Source organism: Pteropus vampyrus, unplaced genomic scaffold (genome assembly GCF_000151845.1).
Source record: "Pteropus vampyrus isolate Shadow unplaced genomic scaffold, Pvam_2.0 Scaffold87, whole genome shotgun sequence".
Classification (NCBI taxonomy): Eukaryota; Metazoa; Chordata; class Mammalia; order Chiroptera; family Pteropodidae; genus Pteropus; species Pteropus vampyrus.
This window is the reverse complement of record NW_011888868.1, coordinates 2806374-2815294: the sequence shown is the minus strand read 5'-3', so window position 1 is coordinate 2815294 and position 8921 is coordinate 2806374. Positions and strand designations below refer to the sequence as shown.

The 8921-nt window shown below is 32.2% G+C and overlaps 1 pseudogene; it reads right to left on the bottom strand.

Moving 5' to 3' along the window:
- Positions 1 to 7515: 7515 nt before the first annotated feature.
- LOC111742168 lies at positions 7516 to 7631 on the bottom strand (annotated as a pseudogene).
- Positions 7632 to 8921: the final 1290 nt, after the last annotated feature.

Here is an 8921-nt window from a genome sequence, read left to right as displayed (position 1 = left end):
GTGAAAGGCAGACTATCATTCATAGAGTAAAATGTGTATAAAAATTCAATGTTTTTTCAAAGGCACTGGGATATAGAACAATTAGTAATCATTTTAACACAGTTTCCTATAAGTGGTAATGTAGACCAGCACATAAAGAGAAGGAGGAGGTGTTTATTTACCAGAGAAATTTATCAGAGAAAGGTTTGGAGGGTAGTTGAAAGAGTTCTTGCCACTAACCTGTTTACTTTCTTGGTATGGGGACAATCTGAATTTTGAAGCATCAATCACACTAAGACCAATAAAGGGATGATTGGGACACTATTGATGATGACCTGGCATTCTCTGTCATACTATGTAACTTTAGGCAAGTCGTTTAATCTCTCTGTGCCTCAGTGATCTCCTCTGTAAGATGGAGATACTTTTTTAATAATATCCTACTCATAGGGTTTTTTAAGAGTTAATTGGTTAAACCTTAAAATAATCCCCAGAACATAGTAATCTCTGATTACATATTATGTATTAGTATTGAATATGTATTATGTAATGGTATCAGGTACCAAATTTGTGTACCAAGTATAAAGTTTTATGCTAAATATGTTCATATACTACTTATATCATCCACGGCACCCCTATGAGGTAGATTCCATGATTATATTTCACAATTGAGGAAATAGATGCTAACATCCCACAGTCAGTAAATCATCATGCTGGAAAAAAATTATGAGACTATTTGACTCTAAACCCATGAATTTCTAGTGCTCCAGATGGTTTCTGTATCCAATTTCCTAATAGCTAAGGCAAGCTAAATGAGTGTGTATTCTTGTGTGTGTTTATATGTGTTTGTGTGTGTGTGTGTGTGTGTGTGTGTAGAAAAATAGAGTCCGTATGCCTTTATAAATATTAAAAAATTGCTACCCAGTATTTTACATCCAAAGAATGATTTCCATGACCAGCTACACTTCTGTCAAACAGTGTATGTATTGTAATTATAATGAGCAAGTGCATTCATCATTTTATAATTGGCTGTGTAGAATGATAATGAAAATACCTGTAAAACAAAATTCAATTAAGCCTAAGTGATATAAACAAAAAATAAAAATTTCAAAACTAAAAAATCTACTGAGGTAAATAATTTAGTCAACTATGGAAAGCGTTCCTACAAAGGGAAATCTGAAGGGCTTCAGTGTTAATATTCCAAGCATTCTATTGTAATTAAAGCAAACAGAGCGGTTCTAACAAGCTCTGAACATGGAACATTGCTATAAAAATGTAAGAGCACTTTAAGCTTTCATGTTACCCAAGGGGAATTACTAATTTGCTTATATGTACTTCATAAATGTACAAGAAAAGAGAAAAAATTTTTGTGTAGATCTCTCTCTCTCTCTCTCACACACGTAAAGTATTCTGGATTATAAACCTTTCCTATATTTAAATATTTCTCACGCTATTTTGTTTTTGATATTCCTGATCTCTTCAGCCTGTTAGCACCCAGGCAGGGATTGGAACTCCTCCTACATGTAATTCCATGTGCCATACAAATATTATTATTTTCTAAAGAAGACTTAATGTGAAAAATTTGGTGAAGACTAATATATCCCACATTGACCTTCAAAAGTGATGGTTCCCCATCCTCATCCTTTAGCATAAACTTACAATGCTAATTGAGTGCCACACTTCATAATTTGACTATTAGAATTCGAAAGTTTGTGTGACCTTTGATCACAGTGTGACATACCATTAAAGTAGAGCCACGGTTAAATGAGCTAAGCTTGAGTTCAAAGAAATAAACAGCAGATTATATCCACTAAAGTTTCCCGATAACCATCCATTCCCTTCTCCCTCTGTGATAATCCGCACCCTCAATTCCCATTCATTGAACTGTTGATGTTATTGCCATCATTGTCTTGCCCTTGCATGTTTGTTTTTAATAAACATTTATGTCTTCAATTGTTCCAAGTTTGTTTTGAAAAAATAAGCATTTTATTTTTGTTGGGTACAAAATTATATATTTGCACATTTAATTACTATTAAGTACTTTACCTGTTTTTATTTTATTGATAATTTTTAATGCTCATGATCAAATTTCACACCAAATTTAAAGACTTTTTAAATGTTTTTTACTTTTATCAATTTGCACTTTGTTTTAACTTGATAGATAAAGAAAATATTTATATATAGGTATAGAAATGTACATGACTACTATATACTCATGATTAACTGCGTAATTTATAAATAAGAAATAATCCTTTTGGTTCTATTAATACCTTCACCTCAAATTCTTTTTGTAATCTGATATTAATATTGACACAGATGCTTTTTTGTTTTTAATTTTATTGCTATTTCATATTTCTCACATTTGTACTTTTTATTTTGATGCCTTAAATTTTTTGGTTCTTTTTATAGAGGATGTGATTGTGGTAAATTTTCTAATTTCTTCTATGCGTACATTTTTATTTTTGTTTTAATGCTAATATTGCTGAGATTGAGATTCCAATTAACATAGCAATTTTCATACAAACTTTAACATTATTACTCAATTGTCTTTTTTATCTTTTATGTTTTCATATTTTTCTTTATTCTCAGTTTTTTAAACTTTCACTGTGATATATCCAGATATTGATCTTTTTATATTAGTTTTATTCTGTACTATCAAGTGACAACTTTTATAATCTAATGACTATTTTTTCATTTTAAAAAAATTGGAGGTTAAAGTATCTGATACTATCTTTATCTCTCGAGTTGTCTTTCCCAAAATACATCTTTCTCTCCTTCTGCCATGTTTTAAGACAATCTAAAAATTAATTAGTTTTCAACTCTTTTTTTTTTAATTTTTCTGTTTCTTTTGGCTTATGTTTCAGGTATAAAATTTTCTACTTGATTCTTGTATATAGCTGTCTATAGATAATATTCTATTTAATCTCTGAGGATAAGAATTATCCTTATTTAAAGATTTGGTCTACTGACTCGTTTTTCTCACACACTGGTTCTTCCACTGATTTTTCTTTTTTCTTGGTTTTAATTCTCTCGAATATTGGCTGTTCTGGGTATGTTTGCTGCTCTTTGTGTTCTAGATTTTCTATTTACTACCACCGTAGGAACAAGCTCTGATTATACATGATTGCCTCTGGATCTGGTAAGGACTAGGGTGTAACACTGTACTAACACTAGGGGGTGCCAGAAGCTAGTCATCTCAGTGTATGGTCTCTGCATCTCTAGTTATTTGTGATATCCGTGGAGATATGTCTCTGTGTGAAGGGTAAGTCTACCTTGTACCTGTCCCGCATCACCATTCTGACTATAGCTCACATCTACTGACTATGATCTTGACCTCCACAAGAACAATGACACTCTCATAAAAGACTTTTCTGTTTCACTTCCAAAGCTTTTCATAATTCAGAAATGGCATTTTGGTTTGCTAATGGCAAGCCTCATTGTCTTCCAAAACATTATATAACTTATTTTGATGTGTTCAAGGAATTAAAAGAAGAAAAAATTATAGATTTATATAGTCCATCTACACTTGATTTAATTATAATTTTTTTCTTTAACTCCTTTATGTGCTCATAGTAGTAGCTTCAAATATTAGCTCTTTTATAATCTGTGCTAATTCTACAAATTATTTCACTTTTGAAGCTTCTCCTTCCATGCTTATAAAATGAGGACAATACCAGAAACGTGATGAGTTAGGAAGAATTTCACATTATAAGTTCCATGTGAAAATATCTAGTAACTCTGGTGTATATTCAGTACTAAATAGATGTTAGTTTTTTACACTGACTTTTCTCTATTTTATGTGTATGTACTCTTCATTACCGATTAGTTTGTAATTCTTCAAGCAATAGGGAATTGTCATCTTTGTCATACATTTTTTGTAAGCTATGTATCATCTAATGTGGGACATGTAAAGGGCTAGCTGAATAAGAGCATTATGTAGAAAGATAATGTTCTCAAAAGTGGCTGCAAATCCTAAATTCCTAGCACTCAAGAGATGACAGGAGCAGATGAGAAAGGCTACTTCTCTCCATGCTTCTTGACAGATTTCTGTACAAATGCCTAACTCTGCTTTTTCCACTTCGCCACCATGTTCATTATAATTTTTTTTCTAAATAATTAAGAAAAAGACAATCTTTTAATTTCTACACTCTTTCACTTCTAGAAAGTGATTAAAGCACATGGGAAAGTTCAGGTTTTTGTGGGGAATAAAGAACAAGAGTATGTGAGAAGATGGTAATCAGTTTTTATCACTTGACCTAATGAAGGTTGTCCTGTGAGTAAAACTCTTAATTAGAAAGTTTGCAAGTTAGATAACAGAAAACAGAAGTAATAATGGCTATTTCTAATACTCTCAGTAGTAGTAACTTAAATGTTTGGTTTTAAATACCAGATGTGTTTCAATCTGTTTTATACAATTATGAATTCATTAGTGACATAATAGGAAGCCTAGAGTTAACACAGGCTTCAGGAGCCACCGAAAATCAAGGTTTTTCTACTTCTCTGTTCTTCATTCTACGTTGTTGGCTATACTGGAAAACATGCTCTTCCTTTACTCATAACTTATATTAAGAATATTGCATATTTTTTGTTGATATTCTGATGAAACTAAAGCCTGTGTTCATTTACTCTGTCATTAGTCAAGAAAGATGTTTCCTCAGATCTTGTAACAAACTTGCCTTGCATTTAATCTGCTAGCATTTAGTCACATGCTTATTCCTGAAGCAATTGTCAGTAGGATTACCTTGAGACTAATCAGGCTCCTTTTCGAGTTGTTTCCCAATTGATGTTAAGCCACATTGTTGCTACTTCATGTGGCTTAACAATGATGTCCACAGCATTCATAACGATATCTCATTATTATTGCTCCATTTTCTTTCATGTAATTTGAATTCCTTTATTTCTGTTCATTCTTAGATGTACAGCACACATTTAAAATAGCAGTTAATCAAACTTCAGAATGTTAAGAGAGCTTTTAGAAATTTGCTAATCTGAGATTTTTAAAAATACATGAGTTCATGGGTGTAAATATTTTGATTAAATATTTAAATGTGCAATTGCAAAGATTCTTATTATGTATTACCATTCAAAATGTTAAGTAGATATAGACCTCTTATTAGGATAAACTAAATAGCCTAGTTTTATGTGATAAACTCATAATAGCCAATTTTCTCTCTCCTATGAAATGTAAAAATTGAATATCATTAATACCATACTCTTATTCAATGCCTGAGTAATTTTTAGAGAAGAGAACTGAATTCCATAGTAGCCATGTAAGCACTGAAATAAATTTTGGGTTATCTGAAGTGGCGAAATGTTAAGATCTTCTAAGAGTTGACGCTTACATAATGGTAAATCGAACATATCCCTTAATATCTTAGGATTCTCAAGACTACAGTGCAGTACACAATGCAAAAAAAGGTTCTTGAATTCTCTAATCCTCAGACTTCTTAATCTCTTAATACTTCTTCCCAGAAGTAAAACGTCTCAATATTTTATGTGCTAGTTGTCAATAAGAAAGCTGTTTATTTTGTTTTTTGTTTTTTTTTAAATTTTACAACTCTACTCTCCCTACATCCTATCTTAGAAGGAAACAGTATAAAGAATTACATGAAACTTCCTAAAAAAATAGATATAACTGAATATATATTTATTTTTACTACATCACTTATTTTTTTTAAATAGCACATTACAAATACACATATATCGAGTTTCTACTTCGTGTCCAGTACTCTGAAGAGCATTGAAAATTTTGAATGGATAAGACTTTGAGTCTGCCCTAGAGGAGCTTGTAAACTACAGAGAGAGAAAAACATTAACAGATACAGGAAATGTAAAAATAAAAATAGCATCCCAGTACAACAGCAAGAGAGTTGAGTATAGGGTATATACACCTAGGTGTGAAATTACCTGTTCATAAGATGTCCATACTTTCAAACTCATTGCTCTCAGAAAACCTTATGTCATTTCATGGTCAAAAAGTAAAAAAAAAAAAGTCTTAAATGTATTAAGATGTCTATTTATTGTAGAAAATAAGAAATTTCAAATAAGCTTTTAACTTAAGTAGAAAATACTATGAAAAACTTACCGTAAATATGACAGAAATGTAATGATATAAATAAAGTAAATAGCAGAAAACTAATACAGTTACCTAATAGAATCAAGTAGAATCCCATATATCACTTTGCTACTACTAATTCTGGACTCATTTATATTTTAAATATGACCCCAAACATCCCTGCTTCAGTATCTACATGGCTAAGGTCATGAATTCCAGAGCTAAACTTCCTGGGCTAGAAATTTTGCTTTCATTCTTCATCTCTAAAATAGAGATATTTAAAGTAATAAACTCCTGTAATATATTAAGAATGAAATTAGTTAATATAGCTTGAGCACCTAGCACATTGTTTAACCTGGACTGAACACTGAACAAATGCTTGCTAAGATAGAGCTAGCAGTATGGTATTATTCTACCCTTGTGAAGCAAGTATGGGTAGGCCACTGGACCACAATTTTCTTACCTGTAAAATTGGGATGTATAATAGCACCCACCACATACGGCTGTTGTAGGAACCAAAACAGATAATACAAGCAAAATGTTAAGAATAATGAATAATACGTAGTAGTATTAAATATATTTTAGCTAATATTTTTACTATTGTTGTAGTTGTTCTTATTTTGACCCTTTCATCTCTCTTTAACTATTCCTTCCCTGCTTCAGAAAATAGCCGATTCTTCTACATCTAAGCTCAGATATTTTTCCAGTGCCCAGAATCAATATACTGTTAGTGTTGCACAAACAGGAATTTTGAGTGAATGTTGAAAAAATTAATTATCAAGAAAAAAAATCTGAAAATATTATACTTATTTTAAAATAGTTTTATTTTGCATTGTATATGAGCAAAATGATCCAGAGGGTTTGAAGTGTTTAATGCTGAAACCAGCCTTGTTAATAACCTGGTTAAATGCCTATCACCAACTCCCTCATCAGTCATTGTGCCTCAGAGTCACTCTTTACTTTAGCATCTGGTTCATTACCTTCTTATAATTTTATATACAATTACATTTTTATTACTTTGTTTGTAGTCTGTCTTTTTCCTAGTGTTTAAGTTCAATTAGGCAATAATTTCATCTATTTTGTTCATCAACAATTATTATTATCTTAGGTTTACAGAATAATTGCTGAGATGATAGTGAGAATTAATATGTACCCCACATCCAGTTTTCCCTATTGCTAAAATATTGCATAATGTATTTGTTGAAATTAACAAACCAATGTTGATACACTGTAACTAACTAAAATCCATATTTTATTCAAATTTCCTCAGTTTTTATGGAATGTCTTTTTTCTGTCCCAGGATCCCATTCAGGATAATATATTACATTTAGTAGTCATGCTTTTTTAGTTTCTCTGGTCTGAAAGTGTCTCAGAAAGTGTTTGGTATAAAATGTCTCATGCTTTTTTAATTTCTCTGGTCTGAAAGTGTCTCAGAGGTTTTCTTGGTTTTGTTTTTGTTTTTAATAATTATTATTTATTATTTATGCCTACAGCACCTGGTCTTCCTAGGTGGTCACCCATCCAAGTACTAGCCAGGCCCGACTCCGCTTAGCTTCCAAGATCAGATATTGGGCTTGTTCAGGGTGGCATGGCCATAGACCATGGACCGTGGCTCCACTTGGCCATGAATCCAGGACCTTCTGCATGTAAAGCAGACATGCTAACTGCTACATTATGGAACCAGAAATTTTTGTTTCTGGTAATCTTGATAATTTTGAAGAGTTCTGGTCAAGCATTTTGTAGAAAGTCTCAATTGGGATTTGTTGATGTTTTCCTCATTATTAAACTGGAGTTATGGGTATTTGGAAAGGAAGACCACAGAGGTAAAGTGTCATTTTTATTATATATTATCAAGGATACATATTATCAACATGTTAATCTTGAACACACTGAGACAGTATCTGTCAAATATTTTCACTGCAAACTTGCTCATTTTGTTTCTCTTTCTGAAAGGAAGTCTCTATATCCTTACTGTTCACACTTAAGAGATGGTATGTGCTACCTCTTTCAGGATAGGATATCTAAGGAAATTATTTGTAATTCTTCTGCACAGGAGATATTTTCCTCCCAAATATTTATGTATTTAATAATTCATTTATTAAAGCACTATCAATAAGAACACACAGATATAAAATATAAAATATATTTTATTTACTTTAAATGCTTAAATTGTTCCAGCTTAGACCTTTGAAACAATTTCAGTTGGCCCCTGTGTTAATTGGCATAATCTTGTCATGTTTGTTTGTTTGTTTGTTTGTTTGTTTGTTAGCACATTTTCTGGCACAACATAATGCTCCAGGTTCAACTTATATATTTCATTCCTCAATTCTCAAATCAGCCATTTCTCTAAAGAGGTCCAGTTCTTTCTATTGAAGACAGATAAGCAAACCAAGATCTGGGCACTAAATGTGCTTGATCCTAAGGAGGTATCATTGCTTCTAAACCTTCTCACCTAACAGAGCAGGGAAATACACGTATTTACACTAACCAAATGTGTATATGTTCCTGTTGCGGTGCTCAGAGTTCTGGTAACACACACCTCTAGGTACTTATCACTGATGAAGAAATTACATCTCAGTGACAATTATGAGAAGTATTATTTATGAAAGGCACGTTCTGTGGCAGAAGATGGGTCAAACTTAAAGCTGGCTGACCACAAGGACATGAGGATACACGGGAGTGAGGGAAGGGAGGCACAGGTTATAGCCAGGAAAGATAGAGAGCTGTAACCTGTGGGAGGGAGAGGTCTGCATTATTTTAGTGCTGTGATGGGTGGTTAGAAGGGTGTTCTTAGGTGAGGTCATTTTGATTGACATATGGCTGCTATATAACTCTTTGCCTAGTGCACATATGCTTACCAGAATTCAGTCTCTTATAATTAGATTCATGA